This window comes from Pseudorasbora parva, chromosome 21 (assembly GCF_024679245.1).
Source record: "Pseudorasbora parva isolate DD20220531a chromosome 21, ASM2467924v1, whole genome shotgun sequence".
NCBI classification, from domain to species: domain Eukaryota; kingdom Metazoa; phylum Chordata; class Actinopteri; order Cypriniformes; family Gobionidae; genus Pseudorasbora; species Pseudorasbora parva.
In genome coordinates, this window is record NC_090192.1 from 29,994,775 (window position 1) to 30,014,352 (window position 19,578).

A 19,578-nucleotide genomic window follows, 5' to 3' on the forward strand; every position below is an offset into this window, starting at 1 on the left:
TGAACAGTCTGCTGCTTTGGGATACATTTCAGACCCACAGCGTTAACCGGATATGATTAGTGACTGCTGGGATTCCACACTGTGGATGAGTGAAAACACTAGGGCTTTATTGCGTGCATGTATGTGTCTGACTGCGCCTGTGCTTTCTTGTTTTTATTATTGAATAGTTGACGCTCTTTGTTCTTGGACGTGGGGTCCGTTCAGATGCATTCTTGCATCCTGGGCTCTATGAAAATGTGAGCTAGTTAAATCTGTTGTTCTACTTTAAAAACACTCGACGTCTCGAGGTATCTGCATCTTGTCCCGTTCTGTGGCATACATCTAGCTGTTTTGCAAATTTGTGTTAGATGCCCTTTAGAAATGAATTGGTTCAAATGAATAAACACAATTGACAATTATTTAAATTGATAATGACTAAAAAATTATGACCACGTCATGAATGGGCTAAACCTAAGGCGTCAACCAAAACTTTTTTTTTTTTTTTAATAAATAACTTATTTTTTATATTTTGAAGTGGCAGACATTATTATTGTATATATTTGTGATTAGTGACGACTGCTTTTTTTCAACAATGATACATTAAATTGATCAATAGTGTGACAGTAAATACATTTAATAAGGTTACAAAATATTTCTATTTCAAATAAAAGCTGTTATTGTGAAAGTTTTATTAATCAAAATTTTCAGAAAAATATGTATCATGGTTTTTACCAGGGGAAAAAAAATTAGGCAGCACAACTGTTTTCAACATTGATAGTAGTGATAATAATGTAGTAATAAATGTTGCTTGTTCACCATATATTTCAAATTATTTCTAAAGGATCATGTGACTGAATAATCAGTCAATAATTACTCACCCTCATGTCGTTCGACACCAGTAACACCTCCGTTCATCTTCGGAACACAAATTAAGATATTTTCGTTGAAATCCGATGGCTCAGGAAGGCCTTCGTTGACACCAATGTCATTTCTTCTCTCAAGACCCATAAAGGCACTTAAGATGTTATTACAAAGTCCATCTCACTACTGTGGTTCTACAATAATTTTATGAAGCGGCGAGAATAGTTTTTGTGTGCAAAAAAAAACAACTATTAAGTAACGACTTGTATAGTGATGGGCCGATTTCAAAACAAACCGTTCGAACCGTTATGAATCAGTGTTTATCGCCAAAGTCACGTGATTTCAGCAGTTTGGCAGTTTGACACGCGATCTGAATCCTGAATCGATGATTCATAATGCTCTGAGGCTTTAGGAAGAAGTGTTTTGAAATCAGGCCATCATATATAAGTCAGGGGTCCCTAATCTCAGTCCTGGAGGGCCGCTGTCCTGCAGAGTTTAGCTCCAAACCGATCAAACACACCTGAAACAGATCATCAGTGCCTTTATAGGACCTAGTGAGACATTGATTAGCTGATCAGGTGTGTTTGATTGGGGTTGGAGCTAAACTCTGCAGGACAGCGGCCTTTCAGGACCGAGTTTGGAGACCCCTGATATAAGTCGTTATTTAGTTGTTGTTTTTGCCCACAAAAAACTATTCTCACTGCTTCATAAAATTATTGTAGAACCACTGCAGTGAGATGGGCTTTGTAACAACGTCTTTAGTGCATTTGTGGGTCTTGGGAGGAAATGACATTGGTGTCATTGAAGGCCTTTCTGAGCCATCAGATTTCAACAAAATATCTTTTTAGGGATTACCAGCCCCCCTGGCACAAATATATATATATATATATATATATATATATATATATATATATATATATATATATATATATATATATATACATATATATATATATACATATATATATATATATATATATATATATATATATATATATATATATATATACATATACATACAATATACATAGGAAAATATAATAGTTTATCTCCCATATATACATATATATCCATACACACACACACACACACATTACACATAATAATTACATATATATATATATATATATATATATATATATATATATACATAAACATTTATGTGTGTGTGTGTGTGTGTGTGTGTACATACATACACACACACACACATACTCGCTCGAAAGGGAGTGGAGAGAAATAAAACTTGTTTGACCCCCTTTCGCCTTCAGAACTGCTTTAATTCTCCGTGGCATTGATTCAACAAGGTGCTGAAAGCATTCTTTAGAAATGTTGGTCCATATTGATAGGATAGCATCTTGCAGTTGATGGAGATTTGTGGGATGCACATCCAGGGCACGAAGCTCCCGTTCCACCACATCCCAAAGATCATCTATTGGGTTGAGATCTGGTGACTGTGGGGGACATTTTAGTGAACTCATAGTCATGTTCAAGAAACCAATTTGAAATGTTTGAGCTTTGTGACATGGTGCATTATCCTGCTGGAAGTAGCCATCAGAGGATGGGTACATGGTGGTCATAAAGGGATGGACATGGTCAGAAACAATGCTTAAGGGGCCTTAAGTGTATCAAGAAAATATCCCCCACACCATTACACCACCACCACCAGCCTGCACAGTGGTAACAAGGCATGATGGATCCATGTTCTCATTCTGTTTACGTCAAATTGTGACTCTACCATCTGAATGTCTCAACAGAAATCAAGATTCATCAGACCAGGCAACATTTTTTAAATCTAAGAATTTATTAGGGAATGGCTAATGATAAATATTATTTACTACAGAGTGAATTTCTACTTGTAGAGGGTTGGGCAAAGAGAGTTTTTTTCAAAAACATGAAAACTTGTCGACCCCAAATGTTGAATATAAATGAAATTGAATATTGAACATAAATTCATAACAGTGTAATTATGCATATTGGCATGCAACATACTCTGATTATGTTATGATGACATGGTGACTGGCAATAATCACAACCTTACACAGGCACATTGATTTTGATAATGCCGGTACGTGTTAAAGCATTATTGATGAGGTGAAGTAGTACCAGGTGTAATTTATGAGACACATTCTCTGATAGCAAGGCATGAATTACATCACAGTGCTAAGATCAGAGTTCAAATGGCTAATTTAGCTTTTAATTGAAATCAGTGGAGTGTAGTCTACCCTGACAGCATTGAGCGCTCAGAGGCCCATGGGGCTGCCATAGAGTTTCCACACTTTATATCCTTAATTTACACCATCACTTGAAGATGTGTCTCAGCATCTCATGATGAAACTCTTTTATAGACGGTCTTGTATTGTTTTTAAGCATATATTTCTGGGCAACTTCCCAATGATAGGCTTGCATGTGTGGAAATTACATGTTATATATCAAACATCAAGTGTATTTGCATCAAGTTGAACTGTAAGTATGCTTTTATAGCATTACAAGACAAAGGAAAATATGATCGCTGAAAGTGCATGTGCCTGTATGCATTGTGCCGGAGAAATGGTATGAATTTAGTGGGGATTGAGAGAACGATGGCGGAAATAGAATAGAGGGCTATAGCTGCCTCTCGTCTCTATCGTTCAGTACCTGTCAGCCAGCGTTAGCGGTCGGAGCCTTCCGAGAAGGGCTCGCGTGAAACTGTCAGTGCATCCTCTCCACCTCCGCGTTCTGTCTCTCCTCCTCCTCCTTCCTCCCTGTCCGTCCCTCCCACCCTCATCTCTCTCACTCTCTCGCTCTCTCTCGCTCTCTCTCGCTCTCTCTCGCTCTCTCTCGCTCTCTCTCTCTCTCTCTCTCTCTCTCTCTCTCTCTCTCTCTCTCTCTCTCTCTCTCTCTCTCTCTGATGTGTTCTTACAGTGTGAGGCGCAGCCAGTGAGTGAAAGCCCAAGCACCCTCCCCAACACACACAAACCCACCACTTACACACATACACCCCGCTTGTGTGAACGTAAACACACACCACAGACGCGTGTGGTTGACCGCACCAGGCTCTCGGCTATGTGTGAAGACGCGCAGCACGCCAAAGAAGCAGCACTACTGAATCTGACACTCGCTTTGTAGCAGGACCGCCAACCAGATCGCATCGACAACCATCCTACTTTCTTTCTCTCTCTCTCTCTCTCTCTCTCTCTCTCTCTCTCTATCTGTTTCTCTTTCTTTTCCTCCCTCTCTTTTCAGTTGTACTTGTGTGAACAGAGCCGGAGAAAAGGAAATACCCCCATCTCTCTCTCTCTCTTTCTCTCTGTCCTATGGTGGGATAAACAGTGAAAAGATGAGCCTGTGATACAGCACCAGACCTGAGTGACCTGACAGCTCAAACTGTGAGTACACGAGTCTCTTACTTTCACTTCTACACCGGCACACCACTCCAGCCTACATACAAACAGCATACAAACTCTTTAATTGTTGCAAATTGATGATGTTTGAATCTTTAAAGACAGGTGTGTTGTCAACGCCTGCTTTTGATCCTTTTGTAAAACTCCACGCTTTGGTCGTTTGGATTCGCGCTGAATGATTGGTTTCATTTCGATGAAACAAATATCCTCCGGCAATCGCTGCTCTTCGTGAATTTAAGTGGCACTTAACGGATCCAGAACTGCGTGTGGAGATCCGTAGTCGCGTTTTCTCACATGCGTTATTCAAAAGTACACCTCGCACTTCATTCATCCCAGAAACTGGGCACTTATCTGTCATGATGCACCTCAGATCCTTGCATTTTTATGAGAAGGTAGAGAGACAAAAATGAAAGGACATCATCATCACAAAGACTGTCATCCATATTTTCCTCATTTGAATTGAAATGGACAGTGTGTGAAGTGGTGCTTTTGTTTACTTTGAATACTTCAGACTTTTTTAACCTTTTGAGAAGTATAGCTTGTATTTCAAGAATAGTTTTTTGTCACATCTTAGTGTAGATTTCACAAATAATCAAATATTCAGCAGTTTTATTGCATAACTCAATTTTGAGTGAGATTGCTTTTGTAGAACTGTGTTTTTCTTTGTTTTATCATTTGGCTATGTACTGACATGCATAAGCCTTTACTGTGTGTTAGAATGCATTTGTGCGGTTATGTGCGTGTTTGAGGGCTGGATGAGAAGAAAGTGAGAGGTTTGCCTCCTCTTCGGATGACCGGACAGAGAGTGAGAGAGAAAGAGATACAGACAGTGAGACAGAGAACAGCGTGTCACATTCAGCTTGCTTGTGACGGTTTGCTCAAGCAGTGTAGCATAGCTGTCAACTAAAGCGAGAACACAGTGTTACCCTTAGCCAGTAAACAGTTAGGTAACAAAGTGAAGTCTTTCAAATGGATTTCAGGAGCTTTTTTTAGGAAGAGCAATCTTCTATGCCCAATGCTGTAGGAGTACAAGAGAGTGATTCATTTTTTTATATTTTAATATATTTTGGATTGTTTTAAAAAAGGTGAGCGGTAGGCATAAGCTAACGTATATTTATATATGTTATTAAAAATTGGTTTTGTAGATTTCCTTAGATCTTTTTAAAATCTGAAAGGGAATGTTTAAATGTATCATTACTGCTCTAAATATGCAGCATCAAAGGATAGACTGAAGAATAGTTTCCAGTTCACATATGTAATTGCATTGGTGATAGCTGGTTGCTATGCCTTCCTCCACTAAACACATGAACTTTGCACCTTAATGGTTGCATAGTTTTTATTTATAGATAATTCTATAGGCATGTCTATAATACTGCACATAATTAAGACAGAGTTAGACTGAATAGTTAAAGTAATATACTTCTTACCGTCATACCTTCTAATCTTCATTAGACTAACGACTTTATTGTTGATTGTCTGTCCATAGTGTATTTTGTCTTCACACTTCTTTCTCATGTTGTTTTCGCACTGCCTGAATCCATATTCTTTTTGTTTGCCAATAGATTTGTAGGCTACTGGCCTTGTCAGCATTTACATTACATTTTTAACTACATATCAGAAATATAGAAATATTCAGATTTTTTGATTTATTAAACAAATAAAAATTTGAAACCAATGCTTGTAATGTGCAATAATATCTAGAAAAGTACAGCTGTAATACTTCATTCATGTTTTTTCTGGAAATACAGTGCAAAGCATTGCTGATTTGTTTATAATGTTGTAACTGAAGTCATAATTCTAGTACAATGTTACCTTCTGGTTAACAAATTATTGGACCATAAGAGAGTAAATACTGGCGCAATAAGATGAGGAGTTTGCTTAACTGTCCCGAAACTCTTTTGCTAATGGCCCATCCTTATTGTTGAGTCCTGATATTCCAATAAAGTTATAACAACTCCTATGACAATTTAATAGAAACCAACTTCTTCTGGCAGTTAATCGAGCTCTCCACCTTTTTTCTTTCCGTTTCTCACTCTCCGGTGAATTTGCGCTTGTGTGATTTCACCATTAGGCTTGACTACTGTGCCGTTTCTCGATATGATGACAATTTCCTGCTGAGGCGCATGTCAAATGAAAAATGGTATGAGATGTGTGAACCACATGGTCAGAAAGGTTCACAGCTTGTGAATGCAGATTTCATTCATCCATATGTTGCCAAAGAGCGTAGCACTAACATGAAATGAGCTTTTTTAGCAAGCTTCTTGATTTCAACGTGAAATTGGCACGTTACTTAACTCCATCCCAGCGTGAGACTCCAGCTTTTTTGTTAAAGGATTTTGTGTTGAATGCTCATGTCAGAATGAGCCACATAGAAGTTAGCATCTGTGTAATAAATGCTAGTCATGGCTTTTAGGTGAACTCCGTCTGAATAAGTTCTGTAAAAAGTAGTGTAACCAGCCAGACAAATAATCAGCAATGTCAAAGTATGAAGCTCTATAAATATCCCTTTATTGGCTTTTGAATTGGCAGAAGATATAAGGTAAAATTCTATAGCGCTTTTCAAAGACCTATAATTTAATGTGTGCTCTTCACTTTTTAAATCGCTCTTTTCGCCCTGCAGTGAAGCGCATGATAGATGTTTGACAGGCGAATCATTTACATGTATTTACAGATAATATAACAGTGGAATTAGTGGTAGACCCATCTAAAAGGAATTATGAACCATTTCTACTAACAATTAATGTCTAAATTGGTGCCAAATAGAGATTTTATCACATTGGGCACTTGGACTGGCAGTTCTTACAAATATAGTTATTTGGCAGTTAACCAGTTAAGTTGACTAAAATAAATTATGCAAAGGGATTTTAAAACATCTTATCTGTTACTGTTTGTCTTGTATGTATGTATATATGTATATATATATATATATATATATATATATATATATATATATATATATATATATATATATATATATATTTGTATGCCAAGCATTACTAGAACTAGTTTTTGTCTGTCTGATACCCAAAAAATAGCCAGGGTGTCGGTGGGAAAAATCCAGAATCCGACAGAATTCTCATTGAAAAATAATGGAAAGCAATACGAGGCTACAGCGACTGTCTACTTTTACAGCTGCCTGGGTTCTAGAAGTATCTTCATTTAATTTTCTCCACAGGGATTCAAGCAATTCTTCAGTATAGATGATATAGTCAGGAATACGTCTTAAACCTTGAAACCAAAACAACCAGCTCCATCGTTTGATTTAAAGATAAAGTTTTTGAAAAATCCAAGACTGCATACTTTTTATGAGATGGTAAGCTATGTCCCATTAAGCATGGAAAATGATGTAATCATATCAGCAATGATGGTATGATATAAAACTTTTGACACAAAAGTACAATATATTAGACGTCCAATTCTCACTAATTAACTCTATAAACTCCTAATTACTGCTTATTAATATAGTTAGTAAGGTAGTTGTTAAGTTTAGGTATTGAGAAAATGGTCATGCAGAATAAGGCATGAATACGTGCTTTAGAAGTACTAATAAACAGCCAATATCCTAGTAATATGCACGCTAATAAGCAACTAGGTAATAGTGAGAATTGGACCCTAAACTAGTGTTACTGAAGATTGTTAAAATAATATTGAAATGCATACTTATCCAGAAGTATTTACCATTGCTTAATAGCCGTAGAGTTAACGATTGGTCTTGAAAGATTTGCACATTGTTCCTAAAAATCAATTTCTCTATTGAGAAAATGAATGGGAATTTTTCAATCACCCTCAGTGTGCTTTGAAAGTAGATTTTTTCATTTGTGCGTGGGCATTTTCTATGTGCTTTTTGTTTCCACATTGTTTTGTGTTCATGTGACCAGGATTTAATCTGTCATATCCAATTTATTCAGCCTTTTATGCGGTCTGTCTTCTGCTTTATGGTGATAAAGAGGTGGTAAGGTGGTATAAGGGCCACGGTGTTCCCGTGGGAGCGTACTGTAGGTTCAAGTCCAGACTCTCATGTCTCGAGTCCATATGCTCTGTTTTCTTCCTCATTTTGCTATATACCATCACCATCCATTCAGTATAAAAGCCACAAAAGACATATATGTACATTTCATGCTTGTATGTATTATGGTATATAACATCAGCACTATATAACCTTATATAAATGAGACTGCTGAAGGACAAATATAGCCCTTCCTTTCTGCGCAGTACATAAATCACACCAAGTAGTGTGAAAATGCACATGCGGATTATCTGTCATCATTGAATTCACGTATTGACAAATTGGAGCCGTAGCCATATTCGTTCATAATATGAACCTAATGATGTGTTGGCTGAATGCATCTGGGCTGTGCTAGTCTAGGGTTAAAGGGAACCACCCTGACCTCACCTTGGACCCCTTGCTGTCACAGTCCCCCGACAAGTGACTGATGCAGGACTAAAGGACCTACTTGTTTATGTTCAATGGAGAGCTTTCTCTCCCGTCTCCCTGTTTATTTATGAGGCCCTCTCATCCAGCCTGAGCGAGGGGAGATAAATCTGTCACACTCAGATCTACTACCGCTACAACCCACCCGTGCACACCAGCAAACTCACACACTCTCTCGCTCTCTTTAGTTTGGTTAGAGTACATGAAGACAACATGTGTTATATATTTTGCCTTGTTTTTTCACAGGATTTTAAAATGGGGTACAACAGGGCTAAGCCCCTTTAAGAAGAGTTTATTATATTATATATTACATTTTATTACATTACATTACATTGCATTGCATTGCATTGCATTGCATTACATTAATTATATTATATTATATTATATTATATTATATTAATTATATTAATATTTAATTAATTCATTTATGTGTATTATACTTAAGACCAGATAAATAATAATAATAATAATAATAAATAAAAAAATGTGTGAAAAAATGTGTATGTATGTATGTATATATATATATATATATATATATATATATATATATATATATATATATATATATATATATATATATATATATATGTGTGTATATATATATACATTTCTCTTTTATGTTTTATTATTTTGTGTTTTGTTGGGTGGTATATATTCTGTTATTCATAATAGCGAAATATTGATTTGCAATCTTACTGAAGGCTCCATGACAGATATCCATTGGCTATTTGTGTACAACGGACGCTTGCATTCAGCTAAGAACTGCTTTGTTTTTATTTCTCCTAAAACAGTTTAGATAGGATACAAGATTTATGTGTTTGAAGTTCAGAGTGATCGGTGGGTCCGGAAACAGTGAGTCATCATCTTGTCATAACTTGTCATGCTGCTCATATTTTTGGATGGAGCTGCATTAAATGCCTTCTGTTTGATCATCTGTCTATTTAGAAAGGCACCGGAAGTGCTGTCACTCACAGTATTCACACACCTGTTACAAATATTTGCAAACATATTTTAATGGAAGGTGGATGTTTATTTATATTTTACATAAATATTATATATATATATATATATATATATATATATATATATATATATATATATATATATATATATATATATATATATATATATATATATATATATATGTGTATGTATGTATGTATGTATGTTTAATTAAATATTATATTTATAATTGCAGCTAAAATACAAAGTATCTAAACAAATAATAATAATAATAAAAAATATATATATAATATCATATATTTTTAGCTACTTTGTATTTTAGCTGCAATTATTGTGCAATTTAGCTAGAATTTGAGATGTTTGTGCTACTACATTTTAAATAAAATCATGAGAGAGTGTGTGTGTGTGTGTGTGTGTGTGTGTGTGTGTGTGTGTGTGTGTGTGTGTGTGTGTGTGTGTGTGTGTGTGTGTGTGTGTGTGTGTGTGTGTGTGTGTGTGTGTGTGTATACGTGTATATACGTATATATACAAGTTTACAAGATTTTGATTATTTTCCTCTGCATTGGTCAATTACAGTATAATATTTGCATTGTTACATTAAAAAATCACAAAAAGTTTTGTACTGTTAACCAAAGAATCTTAAAAAAATACAATGGTTCACTAAAATATTAAGCAGCACCACTGTTTTAACCATTGTTAATAAGAAATGTTTCTTGAGGAACAAATATGCGTATTAGAATGATTTCTGAAGGGTCATGTGACACTGACACTGAGGAATAAATTACATTTTAAGACATATTCAACTAAAACAGAGATATAGAAATATTTCAAAATGTTTCTGTTATTGAGCAAAAAAAGCCACTTTGGTGAGTATAAGAGTTCTTTTAAGAACACTAAAATCTTTACTCAAAGAACTAGGCTAACACTAACTTTAACAGACCTAACTGTGCCTCCCACATTTGTTTAATTTTTTAGTTGGCAGATGATGTTGTCTCCGAGATTCTTTTATCATTATCAGTCATTGTTTTCCCATCAAATTGTGAAAGTTTAAAGTGAAGCAGGCTCAAAGGAAAGCTTTAAAAATGCATCTAACAGCAGCAACAACCTTTGGCGACGTGTGTTGATGACAGCTCTAGTGTAATCCCACAGTATTCAGCTAGGCAACATTTCCATATGCGACTGCCAAGACCGTAGCAGTCGAATCCATGCCCTCCAAGGAACGCTTTGATAGTCAGACTCACAGAGATTGTGTGGTCCTAGACTGGATAATGCTTGTGCTATCCGTGAGACTCCCGAGTGAAAAAAGGGGAAAAAAACTCACAATACCAGTTATGAAGTGAGGAAGCTGCATACAATATCATAAGAAGAGAAAACATCACAGCAACACCTGATTAGGGGTCATAACTTTTCCAGTAAATGCACAAACTGCGTCCTTAATGGTATACAGGAGCTGAAAAAAAAGGGACCAGTGTTCAGACTGTGCTTCTGAAACGCCCTGACAAAAGACAGCTTAGCCAACAATTTCCTCTCCTTCACAGAGGGGGGAAATAAAGAAGCAAACTGGCTGGGGGAAAGACTAGCTTTATCCACAGTCCGTTTGATGTTGGATTTTGTGTGCGTGTGTGTGTGTTCAGGGCACCACCAGTCCTGCGAGAGCATTGGTTATCATTGTGTGTCAAGGGAGGAATACGGTCGCCTCTGGCCCCTGGAGAGACGCTTCTTCGTTGCCCGAATCCACCAAAACAGGCATAAAAGCTAGTTAACACGGCAGCCGTCGCGGACACAGACCCTGGCCATTAGCGAACGCTTGCTCTCACTTTCTCTCTCTCTTTCTCTCTCTCTCTGTGCCGGGTCTGGTGGCAGTGATTAGAGGGCTGTGGAAGCCGCTGTAATAAGGACGGGGCTACGGCTTTTGCGCTGGCATGATCTGCTGCGCGGCCGTGGCGGGTATTTTAGAGGGCTGCGGCGGGAAGATAGGGAGATTGAATGGGGGCGGGGGGAACTGTCCTGAGGTAAGAGAGAAGAAAATGGGTGAGCTGGTATTAGTTGGTAAAAGAGCTGGCACGGGCGGCAGGGAAATGAAAACGCACCAGGTTGACGGGCCTAACAGCACAAATTATCCTCTCGATCTCTACACAACCCCTCTTTACTCTAAACTATCCTGTGTGTTGTTATCAATGGTATAATCATTGGCACTTACACTTACATAGACATGCAAATGTGACATCAGAAGCAGTTTGAATGGGATATAAACGTGATTCGAGTGAGTGGGTGTGGCCGTTTGTTACTTTAATATGCAAAGCTTCCTGTTTCATTCACCTCCTGTTATTTTAGCTGTACAAAAACGGTGTGTTATTCTGCTTGAAATTGCAAACTGATATTCGCTTTCATATTTTAAAAATGGATTATCATAATCATAAACACGCTGGTTTGTAGCACAAATAATTTTACCGCTTACTGCATTTTGTCATTCTTCTAGGTATTTACCTATTAGTGGCTATTGAATTGGAAGTCTTACATTTCGGATAGGCGCTGCCAAAAAAAAGCTGGCGGCCAGGCTTCCCTTAAAGGGATAGTTCTCCAAAAATAAAATTTCTGTCATCATGTACTCACCCTCCTGTTATTCCAAACCTCTGTTTTGAGGAATATTGATAACCAACCCATTCTGTTGACCATTGACTTGTTCCGTCTATAGACTGTAAAAAAAAATATGGTCGTAGTGTCCGTGATGTCACCCATAGGATTCCAATAAGTCCTTCTGAAGCATAAAGTAGAGGCGAGTTGGCCGTTGCCATCTTGCCAGTGCGTCACGCCCGGATAACAGACAATGGGCAAAAAGGCGGGACGTGGGCGAAGCTGAGGTGACGTGATGCCTATAGACAGGGGATAAATGGCTATCCACCTGTCAATCAAAGTAACCACGCTCTTAATTATACTGAACTTTAAGGCTTTATATAATGTAAATGAATACATTATAAACAAAATCCACACCCCTCACAGTTGTTATGAAGTGCAAAGTTAGCTGTACAGACCAAAACCACAATTTGTACCAGGCTGTAAACATGTTTTTTCTGCTGCAAATTTGGGAATTTTAACTGGGGCTCAATGAGATTCTGCTTCCCTTCTTGCAGTTTAAATGACTTCCGTATTGTCTTCAAGAGAGACCGCGGGAGATTGCCGCTTGGTTCCGTCGAAAAACCCACACTTATTTTTGTTTTCTCAAAATGTTACCCAAAAGAAAGTCATACATTTTGGAATATCATGGGGAGTGAACTTTGACAATTTTCAGTTCCATTGCTTTTACAGGGACATAATCAGCCATGTGCTTTTTATCAATAGAGATATAAAGGTTTGTTCAGTGTGTCCAGTCACACCTGTGAGCTGTAAGTGTAGCTTAGCACAAGGGATGACAGATGGCCGGGTTGTTAGTGAGTGCACGGTTTGACCCGCCCCAGCATGAGGAGCAGTCGACTGACAGCGGCCAGTGCATCTGCAGGCAGATCCCATACTCCACTGGACCGTCCCTTTCCCGCATGGCAGTCAGGTCTGGCCTTACACACTCTGGAGACCCGCACCTACTGTTCGGAGCATTACACATCGATGAGAGGTGAAAAATGGACAGTGCATGTGTTCACTGAGAGAGAGAGAGAGAGAGAGAGAGAGAGAGAGAGAGAGAGAGAGAGAGAGAGAGAGAGAGAGAGAGAGAGAGAGAGAGAGAGAGAGAGAGAGAGAGAGAGAGAGAGAGAGAGAGAGAGAGAGAGAGAGAGAGAGAGAGAGAGAGAGAGAGAGAGAGAAAGAGAGAGAGAGAGAGAGAGAGAGAGAGAGAGGTATAGACCAAAAATTCTCACTAACACACGCACAGATATGCTGACTGAACACAACAGAGAAAACAAACTAACTAACCAAATGTACACTTTGTGTATGTGCAAGATTGCGTGTGTTACTATCGATTTCTTGTGTAAAAGCATGGCAACATAAGCCAGTCATAACAGACATGCTTTGTTTGCATTTGAATCTGTAACAATCATTTTTTTCAGAGTTTTTAGCAGACAGACCTTTAAAAGACAATATACGAGGCAAGAATCAAGTTTTGCATTTCTGTTCAGGAGTCTAGAAGATAAAAGGGCACAGTTACTTGACTAGACAGTTTTGGAAGGTTACCAAGTAACGTTTACCCAATTAATATACAGTCATTATTATTAATATTCATTAAATATACTATATGCAGAGCACAACAAAATAAAATTGAGTGCAAGACTGCCATGCACTATATATAGGGGCACTATATCTGCTATTGTATAAAATAAGTTTTATTTATTTAAATTTTGTTTGTATCTGTATAAGTCAATATTGATATGAATGAAATTGGATATTTAATGTACATGTTAATCTCCCCTATTTTTAGGATTAAATTACCTGTGCTGTAATCTAACGTTCACATTAATTAACTTTTTTTTGTAGCATAAACTTTTGTCAAAATAAAATATATATTTTAAGAAAATTGTTGTATGTAATTTCATATCAGACATTTTATGAATATTATTTATCAGTTTATTACAACTTAAACTTAAAACAAATAAAAAAACATTTAAAGGTGCCCACCACACAAAACCGTTTTTACGTGTATTTTTGTAAAAATATGTTAGGTCGTGTAAATCTGAACTGTTTGTGTTAGGTCGTGAATGTGAAAATAAACTGCTACCTTCTCTGTTAACTCTAGCCACTGAAAAGAAATAAGTGGAGAAATCAGGCCATTTACAAAAGCTGGTCAGTCTGACATGGTGTTGCCTGAGCTCATTACTATTCATGAGCTTGCCCAGTTGAGACCGCGCCCACAGAATTCGTCTAGCTCAAAATTCGTCTAGTTTTCGTATACAGCAAGGTTGGCTGAACGTCATTTTATATATATATATATATATATATATATATATATATATATATATATATATATATATATATATGTATATAGCTGAAAAGGCCATTTCTGCAGCGACTCCAGACAACAGTAAACAAAGTTCCTCTACTTGTTACATTGGCTAGCTGTTAGCCAATCAGAGTCAAGTAGTTGGATATTAATGAGAGTTGGTGCACATGAAGTCGCCCTGCTTCCCACTAGAATGGCTTGAAACAAGGTTGGTATAACCTCAGACATTACCACAAAAGTAATGGAATACGTGAGGCAGGACACCTTGAAATAAAATAAATGCTAACTGAAATAAAATAAAATATTTTTTAAAAACTTGAATTTATTTAATTTTAGCTAGTTGGCAAGGCAACATTTCTCATGTGCACTTACATATATAGAATAAATATATAATATAATTTAAATATATATTCAAATAAGTTGACATGTAATAAACTAAAATACAGCAAAATTCCTAAAACTTTAAATGAAATTAAAATGGAAAATATAAACATAAAATATAATTTAAATATTTCTAGAAACTAGTATCTTAATGATACTGATTCCAGAATTTCAATGTTGACACCTAGTCTTGATTTTGAAAAACTAATCTCTCACTAATCACTGTGTTAAATGCCATCTGTGTGACATTTCTTATTGAGTTGTTTTACAAATTGATAATCTTATCTTTTTTTGAACCAACATCCATGAACAAAAGCCTCAATATATCTGGTGGTAATTCAATTACAAGCAGGTCACAGTTTCTCCACAGACCTCATGTTTTTTTTCCTCTTCAGGATATTTTTAGCCGTACCTCTTCCTATAGCTGTGGCAGGTATACTGCAGCATTATTAGCAGCGGTTGCATCACTGGCGAGAGCTTAGAGTTCACTACAAGTCTTGAACAGTATTGTTGATATAGTGATAGCACTAGTCACAATAGGGATGGTGATAGTTAGCCGAGGTTCTGCCCTGGCTGGCTAGAGGCTGTGTCGAGCAGCGAGGCCCTTGTGCCTGCTCTCCCCATACACTGTCTCTGCACGTGTGCTTTTATTTAGCTGGAGCTGTCATCTCCCATAAACCTTCAGTGCGCTTACATCCATTGCCTCTGCCAACTTCTCTGCGTCAGGCACACTTGTTACAGGAGAGAGAGCTGACAGCTCCGGTCCAACTGGCCGCTCACTATCCCTGGAGAGAGAGAGACAGGGAGAGAAGGAGAGATATTTGGTAGCATGTATTAACCCTTTGGCCAGAAATATACCTTACATAAGTATGCTAATGTAAACGGTGCCCCATTATTGTACATACTCAACACACTTTTTTTTGTGTCTCTTTGGCGGTAACATATCTCACTACTCAAGGGAATGATAGAGTTATGGTAAGTCTGTGTCATTAAACCGGATGTGATGCTGTTCAGGTAGCTTCCTATAAACATGCTGACTTTAGCTAGATTGCTCAGCAAGATTATTTTGAAAATATACTGCCGCACCATGACATTAACATATGCTATAACACCCATTGTGGAAATGTTTAACATAGCATATTAAGACTGTCACAATAATGAATTTTTGGGGACGTATTTTTCATAAAAATAATTTAAATATAATGACTGTATGTTAACCCATTTCAGTATTTTATTTGTATTTAAATGGGATTCAGTATTCTATTCCATCCATCCCATCCCATCCCATCCCATCCCATCCCATCCCATCCCATCCCATCCCATCCCATCCCATCCCATCCCATCCCATCCCATCCCATCCCATCCCATCCCATCCCATCCCATCCCATCCCATCCCATCCCATTCCATCCCATCCCATCCCATAGACCTCCGGAGGTTGACGTCACGCAGCCTAAACTCCGCCATTTTGTCAGGCAATCGGGAGCGCTAGAGTGGCAGTAGCATAGGTATTGATAACATAATTTAAAACCATACTGTTTAAACCTTACCATTTCAACATGATGGACAGCTTATGTGCACCAGGATGTCAAAACAGGTGGGAGAAAGCAATGGGAAATAATTTTATCGTAGTAAGTTGTTGTATTTCGTGAATTTCAGTTTATTCTTCATTCTTAACTACTTTTGTAAATAATGATAAAAAAGTCAATTAAGTACGATTCTTAATCGTGAATAACATAAGTGTCAATAAATTAAGTATTAATAAATAAATACTGAAACGACAAACAAACAAACAAACAAATAAATAAATAAATAAGAAATTACATTGATTGATTAACAGGTGTCCTGAAAGGAAAGCTATCCCTTAATTTATCGAGACATGTGAAAAGCACCACAGTGGCAGTTTTTTTTTACCACCGCGGGTGTCTATGGCTGTGCCGGTGATCTTGAACAGCACCACGCGGTGGGTGAGTAGCACCGGCGTCGGTCGGCCAAACATTTTTATTTTTATTTTTTATGTGATTGCTTTACCTGGATATTACGACACTTTATTTAAAAAATAAATAATAGGTCCGCAATTCAATAATACCTCGCAGCATCACATCCATGCTGAACGAGAGAACTTAAAGGGTTACTTCACCCAAAAATGAAAATGATTTCATTAATTACTCACCCTCATGTCGTTGGACACCTCTAACACCTTCGTTCATCTTCGGAACACAAATAAAGATATATTTGTTGAAAGCTGATGGCTGAGAAAGGCTTCAGAAAGGCCTCCATTGGCATTCAGTACATTCCCACTCACAAGACCCATAAAGGGCACTAAAGACGTCGATACAAAGTCCATCTCACTACAGTTGCTGTACAATAATTTTACAATGCGACGAAAATAGTTATTGTGCACACAAAAAGCAAAATAACGACTTTATCCACCAAGTTATTGACGTGAACTCGACGCATGCGCGAGAATATGACGCAGCTCCACCGTTCAGATACATGACCTGGAAGAGGAGGAGCGCCGCTATCGCGTGAGTTCACGTCAGAGACCTACACGGAAGACAATAACTTGGCGGATAAAGTCATTGTTTTGATTTTTTTTTGTGCACAAAAACTGTTCTCGTCGCTTGGTAAAATTATTGTAGATCCACTGTAGTGAGATGGACTTTGTATCGACGTCTTTAGTGATTTATGACGTCTTTAATTTATGAGGTGAGCCAAATATAAGCTGTGCGTTTCGCATCTGGTCACCCAATTTTCCACGAATTTAACAATAGGCTTACTCCATTTTATTCTACTGGACATGGAATCTCTTATTTATTTTCCCAAATCTTTAGAGACGTAGAAAAAAAAAAAGGTATCTCGTTCGGCATGAATGTTATGTTTCCATGGCTGCGAGGTAACAATTAATTGCAAAACTATTAATGTGCGTCTCAATCAGCTCCCTAGTTCAGTAGTCAGGGCACTGATCAGGGAGTCAGCCCATTGACTTACATCCTGATCAGTGCCCTTACTGAAATAGGGAGCTGATTGAGACACACACTTATTTATTTTGTAAATAAAGTTTTGTTCTTCACTTCACTCACTCATGTCATAATATTCACGTAAAACAGCATTCACATAAAAAAAAAAAAAAAAAAAAAAATTCTGTGGCCAACCACTGCCGGTGCTACTCAGCCAACCTAGCATACTCAACATAATATATAATTAATATATTAAGTTTTGCTATGAACAAGTCTATATCGTTTGAATTCTAATTCGAAACTCATGCTGGCACCAACTGTTCTTGCCTGCCAGAATTCTATTCTATTCTATTCTATTCTATTCTATTCTATTCTATTCTATTCTATTCTATTCTATTCTATTCTATTCTATTCTATTCTATTCTATTCTATTCTATTCTATTCTATTCTCTTTAAACCACTTAACCTATGTCCTATGTTGGGCTGGGGGAATGCTTAAGCTCATTTGTTACATCCTATTACATTACATTTATTAAGTTGGAATAGTTGTTCTGAAGAGTTGTTCTGGCCTTATTAAATAAAAGGCATATCTTACCATATTCCTTTGTACAATCAATAATTGTCTTTTGGTAATAAAGGTTGGAGAGAGTGAGAGCGAGTTGTTCAATCCAGGGTAATGGTCCAATGGAACCCGTGGATTGCTCTACAGATAGATGTTGTCAGAGACTGCCAGGATTGAATTCATCAGCATCTCATCTCAGGCACATGAAATAGTATCATTTTCGTGCACATGTAGTCACGGCAACATTTATGCAGAGGTCACTGTATATTTTGACTGAGTGTAAAAAAGCACAGCTAGGGAAAACTTCTCATGTGTCTAAAACGGCTTCTTTCGTTCCTTAGCAGCCATGTTTGCAGGAGCTAAATAAAGAAAGCATGTAGGAGTGAAGCTTTCAGGACTTTGGAAAGCTTTGGAGCGGCTCCCACCAGGGGCCAGCCACCTCCTCTATGTCAGTTAGCCTGCTGGTTAATCATCAAACAAACTACACACAGACAGAAAGCAACAAAAAGCTTCTCTTCACATTTTGTCACGTTCCAGTCTCCTGTAAGCCCTCGAACGGACAGAAGATGAAATGCGCGAGGCAAGGCGTGCTGACAACGCGAAGACATCCTTCACATTCGGCCTAGTGTTTCCATGAAGCTACAGCATGAGGTCTTCAGGTTTGAATTCAAATCATTGTACGGTCTCTGTTGAGTCCTTCTCCGCAGGGGCTTTCCTTTCAAGTGTTCCTTCCAGTCCAGAGAAAACCAGAGCACTTTTTTTTGTGTGTGCTGAGATAACCTGCCTGCCTGGCTCTTGGGTATGCAGAGAGAGTTTCTGCTGCTTTAGTGTGCATGCTGTTTACTTTAAAGTAAAGGGTTTTAAGTATGCATTTGCAGACTCCGGTGACAATACATTATCAAGTAATTTTTGCTCTGCGCCCATGCTTGTTTGAGTGTGACATTTGCAAGCGTCAACATGGTTTAAATTCAAACTAAAACAATGTCACTGCATGCGAAGTAAAGTTAATGAGGACGCTTTGTTTTGTTTCAGAGCAACTTGCTGACCACCTTTACAGGACTGAGGAATCAGGATAATACAATCCACGGACAGATAATTACAGCGCAACACTGATCGCAATGCTAAACAGAAGACCTTT

At 37.6% G+C, this 19,578-nt stretch overlaps 1 protein-coding gene across 3 annotated transcripts in view; it reads left to right on the plus strand.

Moving 5' to 3' along the window:
- Nucleotides 1-3,764: 3,764 nt before the first annotated feature.
- The window catches only part of rbfox3a (RNA binding fox-1 homolog 3a), a 526,601-nt gene continuing 510,787 nt past the window's right edge, over nucleotides 3,765-19,578 (plus strand). The window contains exon 1 of one of the 3 annotated variants that reach the window (XM_067430370.1): nucleotides 3,765-4,205. The gene's annotated coding sequence lies outside the window, so the exon portion shown is untranslated. The remainder of the gene's footprint in view (nucleotides 4,206-19,578) is intronic. The other 2 variants (XM_067430367.1, XM_067430369.1) reach the window with 2 other exon arrangements.